Here is an 11162-nt window from a genome sequence, read left to right on the forward strand (position 1 = left end):
TGGAGCCATTGGGTGCAGTCACTATAGCAACCAGGCTCACACCTGCCTGCTTAACGAGCTCTGCCTGCCACTGTACCAAGATTCATCTTAAACACTTCTCTTTCAACTGCTGCTGTGTCCACAGTGTTACAGCCATCATTTTACCCTCAAAATGTCGCCATTATTGTTCTCTTTCCAAGACAGTGTCTTTCAAAGCTCAGGCATTTAAACTTTTTAAACTGTGTGGATCAAAGTGGAGGGATCACATTTTCTTCATTCAGTGATTCAAAGAATATGACCTTTTAATATTCATTCAGATGTTTTTTGACTCTAAATGTTCTTTTCTCATTTCTTAGGGTTTTCTAATTTACATTTAAAACATTTTCAGCTTTTTTCCAACTTCTTCTTCTGTGTAACCTTCAGCTTTTAGCAGTTCAGCACCTTTGTTTTCAGGTTAAATTCGTTTTTTTTTTTGTTTTTTTTATCTCATTCAATATTTTTAACTCAAAATTCAGCAATTAATTCATTTCAGTGCATACATTCAGATTCAAGCATTCACACTGCAGTTTCTTCAGAAAATGCACTTTCTAGTTAGTGTGAATGCTTGAAAAGCATTCACAGTATTGTTATTCGAATCTTTATTATTATTATTATATATTCCGTACGTTTTTTGGCATCTAACTCCTTCAAAACCGTTCAACTTAGAAAAACCATTCAAACACCGTTAGATTCCTATTCTTTTGGACAACACTGCTTCTATTTTTCATATTTTTAACATTTATATTTTTAATTTTATTCAACTTTATTCAACAAAAATTTATAATGTATTTCAATGGGGAGACCCTTCAAATCCTCATTCAACTTACTCATTTTTAAACTCTTACTACTTCCACATACATTGACATAGAGCCACCATTCAAACTTTAAAACGAAGACAAGACATTCAACTATTCAACTTGTATTTATCTTTTCAATATCTATTATACTTTTTCTTCAGTTCCAGTTTAAGTTTCATGATGTTTTTTCACCCGTTTCAGAGTTTATAATGGGTGTGTATGGGACGGAATGTTGGGGCTAGAGTGAGGCAGCTCAACTGCTAGAGTGAGAGGAGCAAAAAAATTAATCTTAAAATCTTTTTTAAAACTGCTGCTGTGTCCACAGCGTTTGCTCTACAGGTATGATTTTACCCTCAAAACGTAGCCATCGCTGTCCTCTTTCATCCAATGTGTTTACTATTGTACTAGGTGTTATGGTTCTTTCATAAATCTCACCAATGCACAGCCTCCTCCCTCCAACTCTTCCATAGACTCCAATGTTAAAATGTCTCAGAAGGTTGGTTTGAAAATCAGAAGAGCATGGTGTCTTTACACTGTCACCACGTCCATATAATAAGCTCCACAGGCATGAAAACTGAGAATTAGGTAGACTAGACATTGCTGTCGCTCACGGTGAAAGAATTTTGTCAATACGACTTTTACTTTTCATTTGGGAGCGATTTGTTTCGGCCTGACTTTTCTGTTCATTTTAAGCAGCAAAAGTGAGGTGCATGTCTGTGTCCGTGTGTATGGAGCCCTTGGGTGCGGTCACTATAGCAACCAGGCTCACACCTGCCTGCTTAACGAGCTCTCTCTCTCACTCTGCCAAGATTCATCTTAAACACTTCTCTTTCAACTGCTGCTGTGTCCACAGTGTTAAAGCCATCATTTTACCCTCAAAACGTTGTTCTCTTTCCAACATCTTGTCTTTCAAAGCTCAGAGATGTAAACTTTTTAAACTGTGTGGATCCAAGTGGAGGGATCACATTTTAGTCATTCAGTGATTCAAAGAATATGAACTTTTAATATTCTTTCAGATGTTTTCTGACTCTAAATGTTCTTTTCTCATTTCTTAGGGTTTTCTAATTTACAATTAAAACATTTTCAGCTTTTTTCCAACTTCTTCTTCTGTGTAACCTTCAGCTTTTAGCAGTTCAGCACTTTTGTTTTCAGGTTAAATTCGGTTTTTTTTTTTTTTATCTCATTCAATATTTTTAACTCAAAATTCAGTAATTAATTCATTTCAGTGCATACATTCAGATTCAAGCATTCACACTGCAGTTTCTTCAGAAAATGCACTTTCTAGTTATATTTTATTTTTCCGTACGTTTTTTGTAAGCCTACTCCTTCAAAACCGTTCAACTTAGAAAAACCATTCAAACACCGTTAGATTCCTATTCTTTTGGACAACACTGCTTCTATTTTTCATATTTTTAACATTTATATTTTTAATTTTATTCAACTTTATTCAACAAAAATTTATAATGTATTTCAATGGGGAGACCCTTCAAATCCTCATTCAACTTACTCATTTTTAAACTCTTACTACTTCCACATACATTGACATAGAGCCACCATTCAAACTTTAAAACGAAGACAAGACATTCAACTATTCAACTTGTATTTATCTTTTCAATATCTTTTATACTTTTTCTTCAGTTCCAGTTTAAGTTTCATGATGTTTTTTCACCCGTTTCAGAGTTTATAATGGGTGTGTATGGGACGGAATGTTGGGGCTAGAGTGAGGCAGCTTAACTGCTAGAGTGAGAGGAGCAAAAAAATTAATCTTAAAATCTTTTTTAAAACTGCTGCTGTGTCCGCAGCGTTTGCTCTACAGGTATGATTTTACCCTCAAAACGTAGCCATGGCTGTCCTCTTTCATCCAATGTGTTTACTATTGTACTAGGTGTTATGGTTCTTTCATAAATGTCACCAATGCACAGCCTCCTCCCTCCAACTCTTCCATAGACTCTAATGTTAAAATGGCTCAGAAGGTTCGTTTGAAAATCAGAAGAGCATGGTGTCTTTCCACTGTCACCACGTCCATATAATAAGCTCCACAGGCATGAAAACTGAGAATTAGGTAGACTAGACATTGCTGTCGCTCACGGTGAAAGAATTTTGTCAATACGACTTTTACTTTTCATTTGGGAGCGATTTGTTTCGGCCTGACTTTTCTGTTCATTTTAAGCAGCAAAAGTGAGGCGCATGTCTGTGTACGTGTGTATGGAGCCATTGGGTGCGGTCACTATAGCAACCAGGCTCACACCTGCCTGCTTAACGAGCTCTGCCTGCCACTGTACCAAGATTCATCTTAAGCACTTCTCTTTCAACTGCTGCTGTGTCCACAGTGTTACAGCCATCATTTTACCCTCAAATTGTCGCCATTATTGTTCTCTTTCCAACACCGTATCTTTCAAAGCTCAGGCATTTAAACTTTTTAAACTGTGTGGATCAAAGTGGAGGGATCACATTTGAGTCATTCAGTGATTCAAAGAATATGACCTTTTAATATTCATTCAGATGTTTTCTGACTCTAAATGTTCTTTTCTCATTTCTTAGGGTTTTCTAATTTACATTTAAAACATTTTCAGTTTTTTTCCAACTCCTTCTTCTGTGTAACTTTCAGCTTTTAGCAGTTCAGCACCTTTGTTTTCAGGTTAAATTCGGGTTTTTTTTGTTTTTTTTTTAAATCTCATTCAATATTTTTAACTCAAAATTCAGCAATTAATTCATTTCAGTGCATACATTCAGATTCAAGCATTCACACTGCAGTTTCTTCAGAAAATGCACTTTCTAGTTATATTTTATTTTTCCGTACGTTTTTTGTAAGCCTACTCCTTCAAAACCGTTCAACTTAGAAAAACCATTCAAACACCGTTAGATTCCTATTCTTTTGGACAACACTGCTTCTATTTTTCATATTTTTAACATTTATATTTTTAATTTTATTCAACTTTATTCAACAAAAATTTATAATGTATTTCAATGGGGAGACCCTTCAAATCCTCATTCAACTTACTCATTTTTAAACTCTTACTACTTCCACATACATTGACATAGAGCCACCATTCAAACTTTAAAACGAAGACAAGACATTCAACTATTCAACTTGTATTTATCTTTTCAATATCTTTTATACTTTTTCTTCAGTTCCAGTTTAAGTTTCATGATGTTTTTTCACCCGTTTCAGAGTTTATAATGGGTGTGTATGGGACGGAATGTTGGGGCTAGAGTGAGGCAGCTTAACTGCTAGAGTGAGAGGAGCAAAAAAATTAATCTTAAAATCTTTTTTAAAACTGCTGCTGTGTCCGCAGCGTTTGCTCTACAGGTATGATTTTACCCTCAAAACGTAGCCATGGCTGTCCTCTTTCATCCAATGTGTTTACTATTGTACTAGGTGTTATGGTTCTTTCATAAATGTCACCAATGCACAGCCTCCTCCCTCCAACTCTTCCATAGACTCTAATGTTAAAATGGCTCAGAAGGTTCGTTTGAAAATCAGAAGAGCATGGTGTCTTTCCACTGTCACCACGTCCATATAATAAGCTCCACAGGCATGAAAACTGAGAATTAGGTAGACTAGACATTGCTGTCGCTCACGGTGAAAGAATTTTGTCAATACGACTTTTACTTTTCATTTGGGAGCGATTTGTTTCGGCCTGACTTTTCTGTTCATTTTAAGCAGCAAAAGTGAGGCGCATGTCTGTGTACGTGTGTATGGAGCCATTGGGTGCGGTCACTATAGCAACCAGGCTCACACCTGCCTGCTTAACGAGCTCTGCCTGCCACTGTACCAAGATTCATCTTAAGCACTTCTCTTTCAACTGCTGCTGTGTCCACAGTGTTACAGCCATCATTTTACCCTCAAATTGTCGCCATTATTGTTCTCTTTCCAACACCGTATCTTTCAAAGCTCAGGCATTTAAACTTTTTAAACTGTGTGGATCAAAGTGGAGGGATCACATTTGAGTCATTCAGTGATTCAAAGAATATGACCTTTTAATATTCATTCAGATGTTTTCTGACTCTAAATGTTCTTTTCTCATTTCTTAGGGTTTTCTAATTTACATTTAAAGCATTTTCAGTTTTTTTCCAACTCCTTCTTCTGTGTAACCTTCAGCTTTTAGCAGTTCAGCACCTTTGTTTTCAGGTTAAATTCGTTTTTTTTTTTGTTTTTTTTTAATCTCATTCAATATTTTTAACTCAAAATTCAGCAATTAATTCATTTCAGTGCATACATTCAGATTCAAGCATTCACACTGCAGTTTCTTCAGAAAATGCACTTTCTAGTTATTATTATATATTCCGTACGTTTTTTGGCATCTAACTCCTTCAAAACTGTTCAACTTAGAAAAACCATTCAAACACCGTTAGATTCCTATTCTTTTGGACAACACTGCTTCTAAATTTCATATTTTTAACATTTATATTTTTAATTTTATTCAACTTTATTTAACAAAAATTTATAATGTATTTCAATAGAGAGACCCTTCAAATCCTCATTCAACTTATTCATTTTTAAACTCTTACTACTTCCACATACATTGACATAGAGCCACCATTCAAACTTTAAAACGAAGACAAGACATTCAACTATTCAACTTGTATTTATCTTTTCAATATCTATTATACTTTTTCTTCAGTTCCAGTTTAAGTTTCATGATGTTTTTTCACCCGTTTCAGAGTTTATAATGGGTGTGTATGGGACGGAATGTTGGGGCTAGAGTGAGGCAGCTCAACTGCTAGAGTGAGAGGAGCAAAAAAATTAATCTTAAAATCTTTTTTAAAACTGCTGCTGTGTCCGCAGCGTTTGCTCTACAGGTATGATTTTACCCTCAAAACGTAGCCATCGCTGTCCTCTTTCATCCAATGTGTTTACTATTGTCCTAGGTGTTATGGTTCTTTCGTAAATGTCACCAATGCACAGCCTCCTCCCTCCAACTCTTCCATAGACTCTAATGTAAAAATGGCTCAGAAGGTTCGTTTGAAAATCAGAAGAGCATGGTGTCTTTCCACTGTCACCACGTCCATATAATAAACTCCACAGGCATGAAAACTGAGAATTCAGTAGACTAGAAGCTGCTGTCGCTCATGGTGAAAGAATTTTGTCAATACGACTTTTACTTTTCATTTGGGAACGATTTGTTTCGGCCTGACTTTTCTGTTCATTTTAAGCAACAAAAGTGAGGCGCATGTCTGTGTGCGTGTGTATGGAGCCATTGGGTGCGGTCACTATAGCAACCAGGCTCACACCTGCCTGCTTAACGAGCTCTGCCTGCCACTGTACCAAGATTCATCTTAAGCACTTCTCTTTCAACTGCTGCTGTGTCCACAGTGTTACAGCCATCATTTTACCCTCAAAACGTCGCCATTATTGTTCTCTTTTCAACACCGTATCTTTCAAAGCTCAGGCATTTAAACTTTTTAAACTGTGTGGATCAAAGTGGAGGGATCACATTTTAGTCATTCAGTGATTCAAAGAATATGACCTTTTAATATTCATTCAGATGTTTTCTGACTCTAAATGTTCTTTTTTCATTTCTTAGGGTTTTCTAATTTACATTTAAAACATTTTCAGTTTTTTTCCAACTCCTTCTTCTGTGTAACCTTCAGCTTTTAGCAGTTCAGCACCTTTGTTTTCAGGTTAAATTCGGGTTTTTTTTTTAAATCTCATTCAAAATTTTTAACTTAAATTCAGTAATTATTTCATTTCAATGCATACATTCAGATTCAAGCATTCACACTGCAGTTTCTTCAGAAAATGCACTTTCTAGTTATGAGTATTATACTGTAAGAGCAACAGGCTGGACTCTGCTTCTGCTCCTGTGCAGAGCTGATTATTAAATATGTGCAAACAGCAGCATGTTTTCTGTCGCTTTCCACATGTGGAAGGACATTAAAGCCAACTTTTAAATTCCCCTCATTAGTCAATAGCTACGGATTAAATAGCAAAGCCCGATACTTATGTACTGAAACCAACTACTTCCGCTTGTCAGCTTAACTTAAAATGTTACATTTTTCCCCTGATTATTTTTTTAGCTTTTTTTTTTACTGAGTTTGTTACAAATATTCAGGTTAAAAAACTGTCCAAATTATTTTTAATGAGTTATGTTCACAAAGTCACATGTTCAGTACTCTGTACAGCTTGCATCCTTTAGGACAAATAATTTGAAGCATTAATATTTCTTGTTCAATACTGAGCTGATAACACCTCTGTATGTTGTGACCAGGATGCAGCAGCAGACTGAACCTCGACTGAAACCTGCTCCATCATCTCATCTTTGCAGATGTCCATTTATAAAGCATCAACAACTCAAAGGTAAACATGATATTAGAAAATGTGTTAGTATATAAGGCCTTTAAAACAAATAAAAAAATAAACAGCTGTCGGCAGAACTGTAGGACTGAACAACTTCAGATCCCGAGTGTGTGAGGACGGAGAAGGATCAGCTCTATTTCAGATTTGAGATAAACTTTATATTTCAGTTTGTGATGATTCTGTTCTGTTTGTGATTACAGGAGCCGTCCTCAGATTCAGACCTCAGCACCACCCAGTGACAGCAGACAGATCATCCTATAGCTTCAATCTTTGTAGTAACTCCAAAATTAACTGAAGAAAACAGTACAAAGGTTAAAGTACCACATGTGCTGTCAGTGAAAGCTGCAGCTGTTTTTATTGATAAATTTAAAGACAAAAAGTCAAAAGGATTAATCACCCCTGTAACTGTGTCACTATACATCAGCATTAACAGGACCTCAGTTTGGTGTTTCAGAAAACTGCTGATCTCAGACCTGCACAGCTTCTGTTTTAAACTAGTGATGTGTCCTGTGTGTCGAAGCTTCGAATCGTGCGTCGGGTAATCGCGGGGGCGTTTTTCTGAAGCGCGTATCGAGGCTTGCTTTGATTACGTAGGCAGTGACGTTCGAGGCCTCGCGGGCAGTCCGTACCACGTGACTGATTCAGGGACTGGTTCACCGGTTCGCGCCAGATTCGAAATAACATGGGCAGGAAAACAGCTGATTCCCCATCACACCGTGTTGTGGAATTGGATTACGTACGTGCTACATAGTTACTTGTGCATTTCTTCTTCGATGGAACCAGCAAGGAAGAGATGTTTTTTTTTTTTTTTAATTTTGTCTCTCCTAATAAAGTATGCACACAGTAATAAATATCACAAATGATAAACACCAAAATATAAATAAACAACACTACACATCCTATAATCTGATTTCTGTCTTTTAGTTTATTAAAAAGTGAAGCACCAAACACTATTGTGTCATTATCCAGATGTACATAAGGTTTACACATCATTATAATCAAAGAGCCCGCTTCACTTGAATTGTCCACTTGATGGCGCAGTAGAGCAAATGAATCATCACAATGCTTCGAACCATGAGTCGACCAATTGGATGGAAAGCTTCAGTTCATCATGAGGCTTCATCTCACCATCACTATTTTAAACACTGAATGTACTCAGCTACATGAAGAGCATGTGATGTTTTCTCTGACACAATTAAATAAAACCTGATTAAAGTCAAAGGTTGTTACTTGTATTTGAACTAAAAACTTGTGATCTGGAATTCTTTCACTGTTTTTGACAATAGTGTGTTATTTATCATAAAGTAATTCAGAGTCATTCATACCAGAGTAACCAGAGAGCACAACATATATTTAACTTTCTACAGGACTTAAAGCTATTACTATAGCTTATAGCTATTACTTACCTGCACTACTGTATAGTTCTGTGTAAATAATCATTCTGTACATATGATGATTTTTAATCCTACAACTGTTTATAATTTGCATAGTTCACATTTCTGTATAACTGTATATCTCAGATTTCTGTAGTTTTTCATATTTATATCCTGTTCATAGCCTGTACAGTTTGTACTCACTACAGCCTGTACATACTTATAGTTATAGAATATTCTTAACATACTTCATACCGTGTACATTGTAACATACCATAATAGACCCATTTCTGTAATATACTTACATATCTATACTATTGCTAATATATATTGTAATATATCTATATCATGGCTAAAGCACTTCTGGATGGATGCAAACTGCATTTCGTTGCCCTGTACCTGTGCAATGACAACAAAGTTGAATTCTATTCTATTATGTAAAAGTCCAGACCCTCTGAGGATTATCTGAGTACTTCTAACATTACACAAAGCAAAGGTCTCCATCAGTGTTCATGAAATGCTGGGTTTATCCTTCTTGTGAGGGAGCTGCTGGTGAAGATCACGAGCCCTGCTTGATCCTGGCGACGAGTTTCAGTCTTCCTGGTGTTTCTGAAATGATGCCTCTCACTGTGGGTCAACAGAACATCTGGCACAGGACAGCTGTGATGAAAGAAAGGGAAGAAGTTTTGAAAAAAATCTTGGAAATGCCCTAAATGTGAGAAGCAGATTGTGTATTTACTTTTCTTTTGCCAATCAAGATAACAAAGTATAATTTTCACCATACAATTACTAACCTTGTCATCTCCTGCACTGTCTGTTTTGGGCTCTGGGCTCGTCCTTCCCAGCACTCATGAGACTGCTTTGATGCACTGTGGTATGAGGTGCTAACCTGTTGACAGTGTTGGGAAGGTTAATTTTAAAATGTATTCTACCAAAGATTATAGATTAATGTATTCTGAATACTTTACAACTACATGAATGTGCTATTGCTGTGTGATTTATTACTATTACTGAAGGCTACTCGCCACACCAACACCAACTAGATGTTAAAATCTTAATATAAATGAGTAACTGTAGGTGGACATTAGGTAAGGCTGCAGCGATCTCGTGTAGAAAACTATTCAGCGCGTATATAAAACAGGTCAGCGGCTCCGAACCGTAGTAAAGGGACCTCTGGCTAATACGTCCGGTTCGTGTCGGGCTCGTAGCTGAAAACTAGCTTTACTTTGTTGTCTGGGTCAAGTTTGCTAGCGAGAGACAGAGAGAGGCGTTGAAAGGCTGCTTATTGTTTTGGAGGAAAACACGAACACGGTGTACAGTCGAGTCTTAACAGCTTACTTACAGCTGGGCTCGTCAGGCTCTCTTTTTGGCTTTAGTGGTTATTATTATATTTACATGCTTCCAGCTCCCGTTTCTGCTCCGTGACAGCTCGCACTTTTCCTTTCTCTCCCTCCCTCGCTCACAGACACATAACGGGTATGGCAGTCCATTCTCCCTGCAGCACGGACTACACTGCCCATGAGGCTACATTCTTTAGGGCGATGCCTGTAACACTCTGCTATTGCCTTCATATTAAATAATTTTTGTATAATAATTTTTAGAGGCTCTTATTGCGTGTTTTGTTTGGTTTCCACCAGCGTGGAATTACCAAAAATAGAGAGACCATAGCCTAACATATGAAACAGGAAAATACCGCCATGTAATCCATTTATTTCAACAAAGTAACTGTATTCTCAATATCACCTATTGAACGGTAACTGTAACGGATACATTTACTCATATTTTGTATTTTAAATACGTAACGCCGGTGCATGTATTATGTTACTGCCCAACACTGCCTGTTGAGATCCTGAGATCCGCTCCTAGAACACCGGCCTCCAACTCCTGAAGAGACACGGGTGTCCCTAAATTTAGCAAATATTAGCTTCAGGCTAGCTTGCTACGACGAATAGGCTAATACCAGCATTTTACCACAACTTCACCAGATGTAGCTAAAAAAACTAAACTAATGTCCAGTCCAGTGGGACAGCAAGAAAAGATGACAAAAAATGATTACTTACTTGCGGTTTGGAGGTTCAAGCTGAAATTGAAGCAGCCATTGAAAGACGGGTGTCACTACCCGATCCGTACCGGAAACCCGATCGGTACCCCGCATGCGCGAAAGGTTTCTACTTCCGGTCGTAGCGTTTTACGATAGTTATGGGTCAGAGTATCTGTTAAGATGTTAAGAATAACAAGTATATCTTAAAATGTTTGCAATAATGAAGCATTTCAGTACAATGTAGACAAAAACGAAAAATAAAAAAAGTTACGGATCAGGACTCTCCGATCTTTACTGCGCATGTGTAAAGTCTGACCGTACAAATCGGGTCTACCCGATCCGTACCGCGCATGTGCAGATGTTTTCTTCTTCTTCTGTTCGTTTAATGGCAGTTTACTCCCCAGTGTACGAGGATACCGCCACCTGCTGACCGAGCGAATAAACCCTATTATAAACTGATTTATCGTCATTACAAACGTGTGTTAAATCTGATTTAGCGATAGTCGAGTGTGTTTATGCTTGTCTGTGAGGAGAGGATTGTTGGAATAGTGATGATGATGTGCGCTATCACTGTCAATTGTCAGTAAACACTTCATCTGGCTGATGAATCTACACGTGAGATATTACAAAGT

The 11162-nt window shown here is 37.2% G+C and overlaps 2 long non-coding RNA genes across 2 annotated transcripts in view; one reads left to right on the forward strand and one right to left on the reverse strand.

Annotated features, from left to right (window-relative positions):
• LOC309720204 overlaps nucleotides 1–7399 on the forward strand; it is an 84836-nt gene extending 77437 nt beyond the window's left edge. The window contains exons 2-3 of the long non-coding RNA XR_014280438.1: nucleotides 6593–7116; nucleotides 7317–7399. This is a non-coding gene — a long non-coding RNA (uncharacterized lncRNA). The remainder of the gene's footprint in view (nucleotides 1–6592; nucleotides 7117–7316) is intronic.
• A 122-nt stretch (nucleotides 7400–7521) lies between these two features.
• LOC309720203 lies at nucleotides 7522–10787 on the reverse strand. Its single transcript, XR_014280437.1, has 4 exons — nucleotides 10550–10787; nucleotides 9284–9378; nucleotides 8261–9149; nucleotides 7522–7597 (listed from the first exon to the last, which is right to left on the reverse strand). It is a non-coding gene; the product is annotated as an uncharacterized lncRNA (long non-coding RNA).
• Between the last annotated feature and the right edge of the window lie 375 nt (nucleotides 10788–11162).

The sequence above is a fragment of the Aulonocara stuartgranti genome (assembly GCF_965226115.1).
Source record: "Aulonocara stuartgranti genome assembly, chromosome: 13".
Classification (NCBI taxonomy): Eukaryota; Metazoa; Chordata; class Actinopteri; order Cichliformes; family Cichlidae; genus Aulonocara; species Aulonocara stuartgranti.